Raw genomic sequence first — 15,292 nt, 5'->3', positions numbered from 1 at the left:
TTAGATCCACCAAATTACACAGCAGCTCAATGCCTTCAAGTCAAAGATGAAAAGTGTACATTTGCATATCCAATTATGTAACCAAACCTCCCAGCCACACAGTTTTCATGGAGCCGTGACCTGCACTGGGGGGTCAAGAGTCTCTCAAAAGCCAGAGAAGAGAGCAGCAGCTGTCTGTGTGATAGTGAAAGGCCAGCGCTCAAGTGACCAGCCACACTCAGCTCTTTATTCCCTCCCGCTCCTTCACTGTGGTATTTCAGCCTCGTTCAGAGCATCATCTCCTTCTGATCGCCGACGAATGGGGCTCCTAATCACAGCCAATCACGTCGAGAGCACCTGAAGCATTGCGGGAGTCAAATGAGTGAGACAAATACAATGTAGGATTATTTTTATTGTGTTAGCTCAGTTAGCGCTAATCATTGCCATTCTTCCCCGTCTTCCAAAAGGACTCCAGGTTCAAGTTGCGCCGGCGTTTTGTTTCGACAGTTTGATTTTGGCTTGTTTTTAAAGATTGCTGTCTTCATTAAAGTTCATTGGCGGAACAAGTTGTGGCGAAATCAGAAGCACGGCAGAGAAAGGGACGTCAATTCCACTTAAGAAGACTGAGATTTAAAACAAATTGTAGAAATACGGACCATTTTAGATCTTTTTAGGCCATTACTTTGATAATTTCTTCCTAGCTGGTTTCAGTTTATTTCTCTCTAGTTACAAGTCATCAGTCAACTTTTTTAAAGTTTTAAGTGTGTAAGATTCTTTTCACATACCATATTTTTTGGAATATAAGTCACTCCGGAGTATAAGTTGCACCAGCCAAAAAATGTGTAATGAAGAACAAAAAAACATATATAAGTCGCACATTTTGGGGGAAATTCATTTTTATAAAATCAGAGACCAGGAACCGACATTTCATCTTGAAAGGCAAGTTGTAGTAATAGAACAGAGAACAACAGACTGAATAGGCGTCTGGTATGTAAATATCACATATGAACAGTTATTCCAATAACTAAAGCATACACAACAGAACATAACATACCAAACTCTCCATCTCACTCCAAATCACTAAATCCACTGAATTCTTCATCTTTGGTGTCATTTCTGAGCAACTCCATGACCTCCGGAGATAAACCATAGATCCATGAGGTAAACGCTTCTTCTTCTGCATAGCTGTCGTCAGACTCAGCATCAGTTCCAGTTAGAGTTATTCCGGCCTTTCTGAATCCCCACAAGATGGTTTTGGTTGTCACTGAAGTCCATGCTTTGTCAATCCTCTCTGTTGATTTCCAGGAAAGTTGCATGGTGCCCCCACCCGGTTGCCAGTCCATCACAAGTTTCTCGCTCACTCCAAACTTTCTTTCTGCTGCTCGAATACCCTTTTTGGCTGCATATTTCACTACTTGCAGCAAGACAGGGGCTTTTTCTGCAGGAGACATGCACAGTAGAGCGCGAAATGACAGTGGTTCAGGAGTAACAGGAGTAGCAGATACTGAGACACGAGCCTAGAGCCTTCAGTGGGAAAAATTTTTATATGTAAGTTGCAGTGGAGTATAAGTCGCAAGACCACCCAAACCATGAAAAAAAGTCTGACTTATAGTCCAAAAATACAGTAATTCTCTAAAGGAATCAGGTTGTTGTCTTATAAATGTAAAGTTGGCAGTTTGACTCCCACTTTGTTCAAGACACTTCACCCACAGAGTTTGTGTAATATGGTAAATGGTGTTTTAGGAAACTGTGGTAATGGACGAGCAGTGGGTGAAGACTGGCCGCCACAAATCTAGTCAGGGCTCAGAATGTCACCATATAAAATGTTTGTGAGCAATATTGTGAGAATAAATATCAGAATTTCATAGAGGTGTGGTCCTTCATTTGTTCCAGGAGTGATTCAGAGAAGGTTTCATCAGTGGTCATCTGGACTGTTTTTGTAATCAAGACATTTTGGCTCCCATCCAGAAGCCATTTTCAGCTGATGGCACTGGCTTGAACCACCGGAAATGTATCCTATTTTGGATACCAAAGTCCAAAACAAAAGGGAGGCATTTTAGGGTGAAACTGCCCTGCCCTTGTTGAATGAAGGAAATTCTGGACGGGAGCCGAAACATCTTGATCTTAAAAACAGTCCAGCTTACACCCACATTGTTTAACATGTTACTATTCCTGCAGTTTGTGATCAGCTTAATGATTTTGAACTTTCTGAACGACAAAGTTCTCTTATTGTCTTGCAGAGGGTTACATACTGTATGACACAGTGGCGAAGTTAGCAATTTGGGGGCTCTAGGCGAACATGAGATTGGAGCCCTCACTATAATACACCGTTTTTCTGTTTTGTTTTGTTTCTTTAATATATTTACTGTTTTTTTCCCATTGTTCTTGAGACATGCACATCTCTATTTATTTGAATTATAGTGGATTGGAAACTTGGAATTGAAAATAGTTGTATTTTTTGTTAATCCAGATACATTGTTCTTTACATTTATTACATATGATTATTATTATTTTTCTTTTGATTATTGTTTAAAAGTAAACTACTCTCATTTAATGTCATATTGAGAGAAAATCAAATTGCTCTGAGGCATTGGCCATTAGCAGCACTGAAAGCAAATGGTTGGGGGCCCCTCAAGGTGTGGGGGCCCTGTGCAGCCACCTACTTTTGCCTAATGGTAGAACTGTCTCTGACACAGTTGATGTGACTTAAACAGGCAGATAAAAGAGTACTCTGCATTTAGGTTGAATTTACTGGAGTAGATTTGATTGAATTTACTTCTTTTTATTGTAACATTCTTCCCCATCTTCCAAAAGGACTCCTGGTTCAAGTTGTGCTGGCATTTTGTTTCGATGATTTGATTTTTGCTTGTTTTTAAAGATTGCTGTCCTCATTAAAGTTCATTGGTGGAACAAGTTGTGGCGAAATCAGAAGCACAGCAGAGAAAGAGACATCAATTTCACTTAAAAAGACAAACAAAACAAACCAAACAAACAAATAGTAGAAACATGGATAGGTTTGTAGGCCATTATTTAGCTAATTTCGTCCTGGCTGGTTTCAATACATTTCTCTTTAGTTTCAAGCATCAGTCAGGGATTTTATTGAATTTACTTCTTTTTATTTTAACAATCTAAAATTTTGTTTAGTTCTTTTGATTATACTGTGACCCGAATAACTACAATTACCAATTAATGAGATAATCTTGACATCCCAAGTCATCTCCAGTCAGCTGTGGTCTCAGAAGCAACAAACCACTAACACCGAGCGCGGAGTGAATGAATAATGACTGACTCTAGCGCTTCAGGAAACCACAAGTATTCTAATGAAACAAGATACACAAATACATCCATCTGCTCAAAACAACAACAACATCAAACAAAGCTCAGACTCCACCCCTCTTCATCAGTAGTTCTTTTTCTCTGCAGTATCAGAATGTGTAAATGAGCGCAGAGGCCCGTGCTCATAGATTGCAGGAGCTGTCAGTGGCTCATGAGTCTCTAAGGACAGTCAGACCGGGCTGCTCTCTTCACTGGAGTTTGCCTTATAGATCTGCCACCGCTGCAGTCATAATTAATATTCCCACTTTAGTGCGTCTCCCTCCTCAGCCCTGTCAGGGTCTGTCTCTGGATGTGTGCAGTGGGCTGGTGTGGTGCAGAATGGTCAGTTTGGGAGATTTAATTGTCCAGAGAGCTCCACAGCTACTTCACTTTTTTTTGCAGCAAGTCTTCTCCTGTGTTTCGCCTTTACTTTAAGATCATTTATATATGTTGGCTTTAAGTTCCTTTCCTCTGATTATAAAATGTGAAGTAAAATGCCATCAGGTATAGGTATAGGTAGAACAATCAGCGAAGCAAAACTAATTATAAAGCATTTATACAGTCCATTAAAATTAACCTCAAGTGCTCTTCCAGCCGACCAGCTTTTCCCCTTAACCTGACCCCACACGATCCCTTCTCTCCCCTTTTTCATTTCTGTCCCTCTTCTTTTTCATTCCATACATGTCTCTCTCTACCCCTCCTTCCTTCCACTTCTATATCTTCTCCTCTAGTTCTCTCTCTCTATATATTTTTTTCACTTTCTTCTCTCTCTTGATTATGCGTGTCTCTCCTCCCTCGCTTCCTCTCTCTATTTTCGGTCTCTCTCCTTCACTATTTCTTCCTCCTCTCTTCTCACTCTCTCCCTCTCTATTTCATCTCTTTCTTCTTTATCTCTCCCTTCTTTGACTCTCTCTATCAATCCAATGTATCACTCTTCCTCCCTGTGCCCCCCAAATTTTCTCGCTATGTCTTCTCTTCTCTGCTCTTTCTTTCTTTCCTGCTTTCTCCCTTCTCACCCTCTCTATTTCATCTCTTTTTCCTTTACCTCTCCCTTCTTTGACTCTCTCTATCCATCCAATGTCTCACTCCTCCTCCCTGTGCCCCCCAAATTTTCTCTTCATGTCTTCTCTTCTCTACTCTCTCCTTTCGTGCCTACTCACTCTCTCCCACTCTATTTCATTTCTTTCTCCTTTATCTCTCCCTTCTTTGACTATTTCTATCAATCCAATCTCACTCCTCCTCCCTTCGCCCCCCAGTTTTTCTTTCTTTATGTCTTCCCTACTCTCTATCTCTCTCTTTCCTGCCTTCTGCTTTTCTGTATCTCTTTCGTGTCCTCCCTTCTCTCTTCTCACTCATTCTCTCTCTGTCTCATCTCTTTCTCCTTTATCTCTTCCTTTTCTCACCCTCTCTATCAATCTAATGTCTCAATCTTCCTCCCTTCACCCCCCCAGTCTCTCTCTCTTCTTCCTGTCTTCTGCTTTTTTTCTGTTTCTCTTTCTTTTGTGTCCACATGCACCACATCCACACACCGTCCTTCAATTGCAGTTTTATGTTTATTCCATTGATTCAGTGCTGTATTATGTTTTGTTTACCCGCCCTACACCTTATTTCACTGATAATTGAGTTCAGCTATAGGCCTATTTCAGACCTGCTTTAGTCCAGAGTTAGTCTTGGTCCAGTCCAAATGGTCCATGAAAATCCAAGTGCCTCTGGACAGGCTGTATTCTCTAACTGTGCCTCTCAAATCTGAAACACCAATCCAGCAGTGACTATACGTGAACTGCCTGCACCCAGCTCCTTCTCTGCTCAACTTAAAGGGACAGTCCTGAATTTTGAACATAGGACCTCATTTCCTAGGCCCCATCCACACTAGTACGTATTTGAGTCGTTTTCATTGTGGATGCAGTGTTCATCCACACTAATCCATGGAAAACGGCTCCAGAGACGGAACGATCTGGTGCCACCAACTCCCACGAATTCCATTCATATATACAGTCTATGCGTATGACCTGCAGACGTATAATCTCTGAAAAGTTTCACATGAAGCATCTCCAACATGATAGAAGCACAGAACAGACTCACCATTATCAGAACACCCCTCTGTCACAGAAAGAACACTCATATTCCACTGAGTCGTGTCCTTTAGTCTGACAGAAGCTGAACCGCATCAGTGCACAATAGCGAGCTGTTTTTTGAGTGTTCAGTTTATGCAAATTAGCCATGAAGTTTTAGGTTTCATTTCTGTAAAGTGTAAACAAATATGTGCAAAGCTGTGTGGATAGGGAAGGCTTGTGGACACAGAAACGACGTGTCTGGACACAAATCATTTCTGATACGGTGATACAGTGATTCGTTTCAGTGTAACCTTAGTTAGCCAGAGTGCTGGAGATGTATGGAGACACTTTTCTAAATAGCTAAATAGTTAAATAACTATGACCATTGACATGCACTAGCCTAGCACCAGCGACCTCTGCAAATACAAGGACTGGATGGAATATTTAAAAAGTGTCTCCACACGTCTCCAACACTCTGGCTCACTAGGAAATTAGGTCCTATGTCCAAAATTAGACAGCTAGACAATCAGATCTGTCCACACAACTGAACTTATATACAGCACCTTCTGCACATGAGCCGGGGACTGCAATCTTGCTTGTATATAAAATTGTAAATAGAAGTAATGAGAGTACATGTCTGACCTGTATGTACTAATGTTCTTTCTATGAGTGTGTTTTACAGTGAATGAGTAAGAGATGCATGTGGGAGCGGGTATTGTACCTTTTGTAATGTTTTATGAATTATGTGGGTGATGTGGCTGGCCTTGGTCCAGCAGGGAAGTAAGGATGGAGATTAGCTTTGGCTACAGTCCTGCATATTTACAAGTACATGTTTGGGTTTTGCATTAACTTTTAATAGGCATCGTCCTTTTAATAAATCAATACAAATACAAAAGTTAAAAGAGGTATCATAGTCAAGTTAAGATAACTTGAATTAAGAAAGTTTTAATCATGATTGAGTCAATTTCACTTGACAAGTAAAATTATCTGGCAGTGGAATAAGACTTTTTGTTCTTGAATTATGAAAATACATCTTGCTACACTTAAAATAAGAAAAACAACAACAACAAAAAATGCACTTAAAATAAGAAACACAATCAAATGTTGCTTGAATTTTGAAAACCACACTTATTCCATTGATAGATCATTATACTTGTCAAGCTGAATCTACTCAAATAAAGTAAAATGTTCTTAATTTAAGATATTTTAACTTACCTAGATATATATTTTTTAAACACTATTTTAGGGAACACTTATTAACATCTAACTAGCTGTTAATTAGAATAGTTGTAAATAGTTATTTTGTCATTAATTAGTATTTATTCACCCTTATTAATATCAAATTCCCCATGAGCTTATTCTGCTATTAGTTAGACATTTACAAACATTTCCTATTAATACACTCTTTATTACTGTTTATTACTATGATACTAGGCCATTTTTGTCCATTAATTGTTTTGTACAACTACCTATTCATATATGAACTATTAATATACATGTCACGATATGACCACTTTAGAATAGGGACCATATTTCATTTTAATTTGTGCCAAACTAGTCATTTATTAAAAACGATCAAAACATCACTTTAGAATGGGGAACATATTCAGAGCTTAATGACTTATTTTATGGCTACTTAGACTCTATTAACACCCAATAGAGAGTGTTTTATTACACAAGAGTAAGCAAAATGTATTAAGTGCAAATAAGTCAAAACTACATTTCTTGTGCTACTAGTCCTTAGCAACACGCTTATTACCAAAAGCTTATTAGAGTCATAATTCATGGACAAAAATGGCCTAGTATCATAGTAATAAGCAGTAATAAGAGTGTCTTAACAGAAAAGTGTTTGTAAATGTCTAACTAATAGCAGAATAAATTTATGGGGAATTAGACATTAATAAGGGCTGAATAAATACTAATTAATGACAAAATAACCATCTACAACTATGCTAATTAACAGGTACCATATTTTTGGGAGTATAAGTTGCCCTTTTTTCATGGTTTGTGTAATCCTGCGACTTTTATACTCCAGTGCAACTTATATTACATATTATATTACAACTAATATTAAATTTTCAGATTGACAGCCACGAGAGGCTCTAGGCTTGTGTATCAGTTTTCTGCGCATGTCTCCTGCAGAAAAAAACACTGTCCTGCTGCAAGTAGTCAAATATGCAGCAGAAAATGGTTATCGAGCAGCAGAAAGAAAGTTTGGAGTGAGCGAGAAACTTGTGAGGGACTGACGGAAAGCGGGGATGGAGAACACGGCTTCACGGCAACCGGGAGGGTGTGTCAAACAACTTTCCTGGAAGTCACTGGATGGATTGACAAAGCCTGGATTTCAGTGACAACCAAAGTTGTGCGGAGTTGCTCAGAAGTGACACTGAGGATGAAGAATTCAATGGATTCAATGGATTTAGTGATTTGGAGTGAGATGAGAGAGTTCGGTAAACTTATGCTCTGTTGTTTATGCTCTAGTTATCTGAAGAACTCTTAATATGTTACATTAACATATCAGATGCCTATTCAGTCTGCTGTTCTTTATTCTATTATTATTACTATAATTTGCCTTTCAAGATGAAATTTCGGTTCCTGGTCCCTGACTTTATAAAATAAATTTACCCCCAAAAGTTACGCATTTTTTGGCCGGTGCGACTTAATAGTCCGAAAAATACGATAGTTACATGTTAATAAGTGTACCCTAAAATAAAGTATTACCATTTTTTAAAAATTTTATTTTTTTCCCAGTGTATAAACACCTTAAACAACTGAAACACTTCAGAGTAAAAATTGTAAATATAAAATATACAGGCATACAGAAATATAATGTACTCATAGTAAAGTTTATGCAATATATGAGGCAACAATGACATAATGAGGACGAATTAATGTGTGAATAATCAGACAGCTCTGTAAAAATCTACAACAGTGAAAGCCCCGTGTTTTTTCGTGTAACCAAATCCTTCTCTCTGGTCCACCTGCTGTTCACCGTGAGTATAAATAAAAACAACAGTATAGTGCTGAATATGTGTCTGAGCAGGACGCAGTGTAACAAGGAGATTTCAAACCACAGCACGGCCCTAAAAAGCAATCTGAAGGGAATACCACAAAAACTATGACAGAGAGGAGAGCGGAGAGAAGGAGTGAAGGGATGAGAGATAGAGAGAGAGAAGAAGGAAGCAGGAAAGAGAGAGAGACAGAAAGAGAGAGAAGGAGGGGAGGAAACAAAAGAAGGAGATACAGAAAAAATGCGGGTGAAAGGGGAGAGTGAAATATTGGATTGGTAGAAAGAGTAAGAGAAGGGAGAGAAAAAGGAGACAGAGATGGGATTGAGAGGGAGAGAGTGAGAAGAGAGGAGAATAGTGAAGGACAGAGACTGAAAATAGAGAGAGGGAGGATAGACACGTATGATCAAGAGAAAAAAGGAAGAGAGAGAGTGGGTGAAGGAGGTGGGAGGGAGGACGGGGAGAGCGAGAGAGACGTGCATCGAATGAAAGAGAAGAGGGAAGAAGAGAGAGACCGGGTGAGATGAAGGATTGAGAATAGAAGGAGAGAGTGAAAAGGGAGAGAATGAAGAATGAGGTAGAGAGAAGAGAAGGAGGATGGAAGAGAGAAAGGAAAGATAGGACAGGACAGGGGGAAAGGAGTGAGCGATAGAGGAAAAGAGAAAGAACAGAGCAAAAGAAGTGAGAGGAGGGAGGGAGACATCGAGAGAAAGAGGGAGAGCTTGGGGGAAATGTGAAGAAAGAGATGGAGAGGGAAGGGAGAAGGCGGGAGACAGAAAAATAAGAAAGAAGGTGAGAAAGCGAAGGGAGGGAGTAGAGAGAGAGAAGAGAACAGTCAGAGAGAGAAGAGAGGAGAAGGGAGAAATGAGAGGGAGGGAGCATATAAGAGAGAGAGAGAAAGAGAGAAGGCAGAGGGGAAGAAAGAGGATAGAGTGAGAGAAAAATGAGTAATGAGAGAAGAGATAGACAATATAGGGAAAGAAAAAGAGCAATAGAGAGAGAGAAAAAATGAGAAAGGTGACCCATAGCTTTTTAGGCAAATGTTGAGAGAAAAAAAAGAATAAGGAGAGATGACACAGAGAGGTATAGGGAAAGAAAAAGAGTGATAGAGGGGGAGGGAGAGAGAGAGAACAGAAAATCGAGAAAAACAATGAGAGGAAAAAAAAAAAAAAAAAGAGGTGAGCCGCAGCTATTTAGACTATTCAGTATCGAGATTGATGGCGGCAGCGAACGTGAGAGCAAACAACCCTCTGGGCTCACGCACAAGTCAGTCGTCTGTACACACCCCAGAACCCTCTTCATCCATCACCCATAACCGCCCTCACCCAAAGGCCCCCCACGAATCTACCCCAAAACACACGGACGAGGACAATCCAACACACTACACATCACTCGCCAGCTTTCGTGATCCATCTTGTTAGCGGTGGTTTTGCGGCGGTAGTACGGAGAGATGATCCGGCGAGCATGTGTGGAGATTATGTGTGGGCTGGTGATGAGAGGAAGAGGAGGGCCACGTGGGCGGGAGTCAGAGCCTTAGATTACTTTTACGTTTGGACCGCATGGAGAAAATATATAGTGTATAGTACGCAGTGGAGGCTATTGTAAAACTAGTGGCTTAGATTTTAAAGGGACAGTTCGGAATTTTGGACATAGGGCCTCATGTCCTTGTGAGCCAGAGTGTTGGAGACGTGTGACACTTTTTAAAATATTCCATCCAGTCCTTGTATTTGCAGAGGTCACTGGTGCTAGGCTAGTGCATATCAATGACCATAGTTATCCTGCCACTAAAAACAGTCTTGCACAAAGCACCCGAAGCAAAACTATTATTACGCCAGCAGTAGCACCTCTTGTGTTAGCTGTACATTTTATGGTCCGAGCAAATGCTGATTACAGTGGTGTATCACAGTTAAGGCACTTAAAAAAGAATTTAAGTATGTTCAAATTACATTTTCAAAGTTAAAAATGTTATGTTTCTTTAAAATTCGCAGTGGTGCAGTATATGTAACCAAAAGGTGACTAATTGCATCTCTAGTACAATTAGGCTTATAGGTCATAACTGTGGAACTGTGAACTTTGGAGTACAAGGCAAAATGAAGGAAATAATAGCCTTTTTAGTTTGGCTGAAATTCATAAGATTATAAGATTGATTAGACAGTTGTTGCCAGTAAACAACTTAGACTACGCTCTGAACTACAAACTTGTTCTCATGTTATAAAATACATCAAATCTGATATGGTGTATGCTTTCATAACATAAATGATTTCATAACATCACCAAAGCCTGTGGTATGACCTTGTACCACTAGATGGAACGAAGAGCTAGCCTAGTGCCTCTGCTCAATTTCATTTCTCTCCAGCGACTAGATCAGGAATCAGAATACACTAGACGGTTTGCAAGAACCCTGAAAGTGTGTGTCCGGGCACCAACCAATCAGCGAAGACCCATACATTTTGTGTTGGCAACGATTCCCGAGATTGAATTTCATCAAGGGGAAAGACGTTATTGCCCTTCTTCCTACAGGATTTGGGAAAAGCTTAATATACCAATTAGCCCCGTTAGCGGCACATTACATACGTCACAACCAAATAGCAGCGGTTGGTTAAATGAAAAAAGTACCTGTCCTAAAACTGTGAGGTCAAACGGTTTCCACACAGTGAAACCGGCTGATGAATCAGGCTAATGAAGAGCTGTCCTACCACTCAAAATATTACACCTCATGCAAACCGATGGCCACTATTTTTCATGAACATTATTAATAAATAAATTAATTAATTATTTATGTACCAGATGCCCATCCAGGTGCTTATTTTTAAATGTGGACTGGTACAAAGATATATTGCTTAAAAAAGACAGCTGTTTTAAATCCTGCACAACACTGCCATATTGTGAACACCACAGACACTTTAAAGTACCTGTAATCCCTTTAGTGCAGAGTGTACAACATGGATTGGCTGGTGCTAAATTGTCCCTCATATTGCTGCATATAATTTTGAATTGATTTCAGACCAGATGTCCTTCCAGGTGCAATGTTTTAGTTCCAGTTTTCCAGGCACACAACATTGCCAGTTTGTCCTCAGAATACCCTTTAATACTATCTTCCCTGTAGTGAACATATCCTTTTAAACATCTTTTATGTATATTTTTTAAATTGATTTTAAACCAGATGCTCTGCCTGCTATGACTTAACTACCAGTTATACCTTGTGTATTTTGTTCTATCCTATGACTACCTGTTATATCTTGTGAAACCCCAGAGAACACTTGAAAGTACCTGTAATCCCTTTAGCGCAGTCTTGCTCCTGGGTTGTGTGGCTGTTGGAAGTTGTCCCTCCCGCTGTTTTGCTTGTGTTTCTGTCTCTTTCTGGCTGCTCCGATGGTTTGTTAGCCATTTTAAACCTCACGCCCTTCCTGCTATGACTCTTACCAGTATATCTTGCAAAACAGAATCCACTTTAAAGATATTGTCATTCATAACACAGTCATTTTGTGAAAACCCCCGAATGTACTTTAAATCATGTGTAATTCCTTCAAATTAACCAAGCCACTTTGTTTGGCTTGATTGACTTCAGCTATGATGTTGTCACTCATATTTCTGCACATTATTTTAAACCAGATGCCCTGCCTAATGTGACTCACACAAGTGCAAACCCCTGAAAACACTTAAAGAGACAGTCTGGAATTTTGGACATAGGACCTCATTTCCTAGTGAGCCAGAGTGTTGGAGACGTGTGGAGACACTTTTTAAAATATTTCATCCAGTCCTTGTATTTGCAGAGGTCGCTGTTGCTAGGCTAGCGCATGTCAATGGCCATAGTTATCCTGCCACAAAAAAACAGTCTTACCACACCACAAAACACCTGGAGCAAATCTATTATTATTCCAGACTGTCAATGTGAATTAGAGATGCGCGAATGGGCTATTTTTTCATCAGCAACCACGACACAAATCTCATCATCCGCCCGCTGTCCATTTGCACCCAAGGATTTGACCAATTTTCAAAACCGCCTCGCACGCCATCCGCCCATTGATTTTAGATTTTAGATCATATAGCAAACAAACTAAGGAGCCTCGATAAAAATGCAAACTCTATAGCTCATTCATTCCAAAATTCGCTCAACGTGCATGTTCACATTCTTAACTGTCCGTAACAAAATGCCACTCGTTGCTCAGGGTTTAACTCCCTGTTCGGAACCTCACCGTGAGTGCGTGGGCTCAATAAACGCGCCAGTGCGTTGTTCAAGAATCGTGGCTTTATTTACCGTGATGCACTAAATAACAGGGCAATTGCTTCCTGACTCGCTTCGGTCGCCTTCCTACCATTCATTTCACATACAGAAAAACATAGACACCCGTACGCTCCGCGGGCCCATTCAAGAAGCGTGTGCCTCTGTTGCGCGCACGCTGTCACTCAGTCACGCTCACACCACATGCCACTCTAAACATTGCACATAGGAGTAAAGATGCATATCTCATAACACTTAACAATATAGGCTGTAATATATATATATATTTTTTTTTAATTTGAGTAGTTAAACTGCCACCCGCCAGAATTTAATTAAAATATTATTTTTCGTCACGTCATCCGCCCGACCTGCGGTTTAGCCGCGGACACCGCGGCTGTAACCGCAATCTGCGCATCTCTAATGTGAATGTCTGCGTCAAAAGAGTAATTTTAGAAGTCAAACCAACCTTGCATTTGAAGGATTTATGTCTAAGCAGCAACAGCGAGTTGTACTTCCTGATAGAAAGCTTGGCAGCGGCGGACTGATTTATGAGAAAATAGTTCTTCAACATGTGATGATTCATGTGATGCAAGGTTAGTTTTATTTCAAACATTATTCTATCAACACAGACATTTACATCGACAGTCTGGCGTTATAATCTTTTTGTTTCGGGTGTTTTGTGGTGTGGTAAGACTGTTTTTAGTGACAGGCTAACTATGGCCATTGACATGCACTAGCCTAGCACAAGTGACCTCTGCAAATACAAGAACTGGATGGAATATTTAAAAAAGTTTCTGCACATTTCTCCAACACTCTGTCTCATTAGGAAAAGAGGTCCTATGTCCAAAATTCTGGACTGTCTCTTTAAGTGTTTTCTGGGGTTTGCACTTGTAAGAGTCACACTAGGCAAGGCATCTGATTTAAAATAATGTGCAGAAATATGAGTGACAACATCATAGCTCAAGTCAGCCAAGCTAAACATGTGCTAAAGGGATTTCATGTGATTTAAAGTGCATTTGAGGCTTTTCACAAGATGGCTGTGTTATGAATGACAATATCTTAGTCAATTCAGCACAGTGTCTGGGTTGACACTTTACACAATTTTAAGTTTATTCTGTTTTACAAGATATATCCAATATATCCACACGTCTCCAACACTCTGGCTCACTAGGAAATGAGGTCCTATGTCCAAAATTCTGGACTGTCCCTTTAAAATGACCTGTAATCCCTTTAGCGCAGTGTCCATTTTGACTTGATCTAAGATTTTCTTGGTTGGCGGACGTTTATTTTGGAATAGATTTTAAACCAGATGCCCTTCCTGCTATGACCAGATCTAACTTGTGAAAACCCCAGAATACACTTTAAATGACCTGTAATCCCTTTAATGCAGTGTTGGTTCTGGGTGGTTGTTTGGGTGTTGAATGGTGTCTCTCCCGCTGTGTTGCTTGTGTTTCTGTCTCTTCCTAGCTGCTCGGATGGTTTGTTGGACACGTTCCAAAGATGCCATCCATTTTAAACCAGATGTCCTTCCTTGTCCAACCCTTTGCACCTCCACATTTAAAACACAACAACAACAACAAAAAAACAGAATACACTTTAAACCACCTAAATCCGTGTGTCATTCATTCATTCGTTTTTCAATATAAAACCAAAAATAAGAAAATGAAAAAACTATTCTCTTCATTATTTGTCTCCAAAACCAAAATGAAAAAACAGATAATGATTCATTTTTTCAGTTTGTGATTTTGTGTTTAAATGAACAAAATGGATAAAGGCCATTTCTCGTTTCCGTGACTTAAAGTGCAATGCTGGACTTTTGCACCACATATGAACTGAACCAGGACTAAACCAGGACTAAACCAAATCCGGGACCAGACCGGAACCAGGCCGAGACTGAGACCAGGACTTAGACTGGGACCAGCCCAGAACTGAGGCCAGAACTGAGACCATGTACAGGACCAGGACTGAGACCGGGACTGAGACCAGGACCAGACCGGGACTGAGACCATGACTGAGGCCGGGACCAGACCAGGACCAGACTGTGATTGAGACCGGAAATGAGCCCGGGACCAGACCAGGACTGAGACCAGAACTGAGACCGGGGCCGAGACCGGGGCCAAGACCAGGACTGAGACCAGAACTGAGACCGGGGCCAAGACCAGGACCAGACCAGGACCAAACCGGGACTGAGGCCAGGACTGAGACTGTAACCAGACCAGGACTGAAAACGGTTTAGTCCTGGATCAGTCTTGGTTCAGTCCGTCACAGAAACAGAAAACGGCCGTTATCTGTTTTTTTCCATTATTCAAAATCAAAAACTAAAAAAACTAATCGTTATCTATTTTTTCATTTTGGTTTTGGAGACAAATAATGAAGAAACTAGTTGTTTTTTTCATTTTCTTATTTTTGGTTTTATATTGAAAAACAAATGAACGAATGACACACAAATTCACCTGTAATCCTGTAATCTGTAATCTTGGGCTGTCTGTCGTCACTCCCGCTGTCTTGCTTGTGTCTCTTCCTGTCCACTTCACTGATTTGCTGTTAGACATTTTAAACCAGATGCCCTTCCTGCTATGACTCTCACCAGTTATAACATGTGAAAACCCCAGAATACACTTTAAATGACCTGTAATCCCTTTAGCGCAGTCTTGGTCCTGGGTTGTGTGGCTGCTGGATGTTGTCACTCCCGCTGTGTTGCTTGTGTCTCTGTC

Source organism: Boleophthalmus pectinirostris, unplaced genomic scaffold, assembly GCF_026225935.1.
Source record: "Boleophthalmus pectinirostris isolate CB_2022bp ecotype Guang Dong unplaced genomic scaffold, ASM2622593v1 HiC_scaffold_3, whole genome shotgun sequence".
Taxonomy (NCBI): domain Eukaryota; kingdom Metazoa; phylum Chordata; class Actinopteri; order Gobiiformes; family Gobiidae; genus Boleophthalmus; species Boleophthalmus pectinirostris.
Note: the sequence above shows the minus strand (reverse complement) of the source record.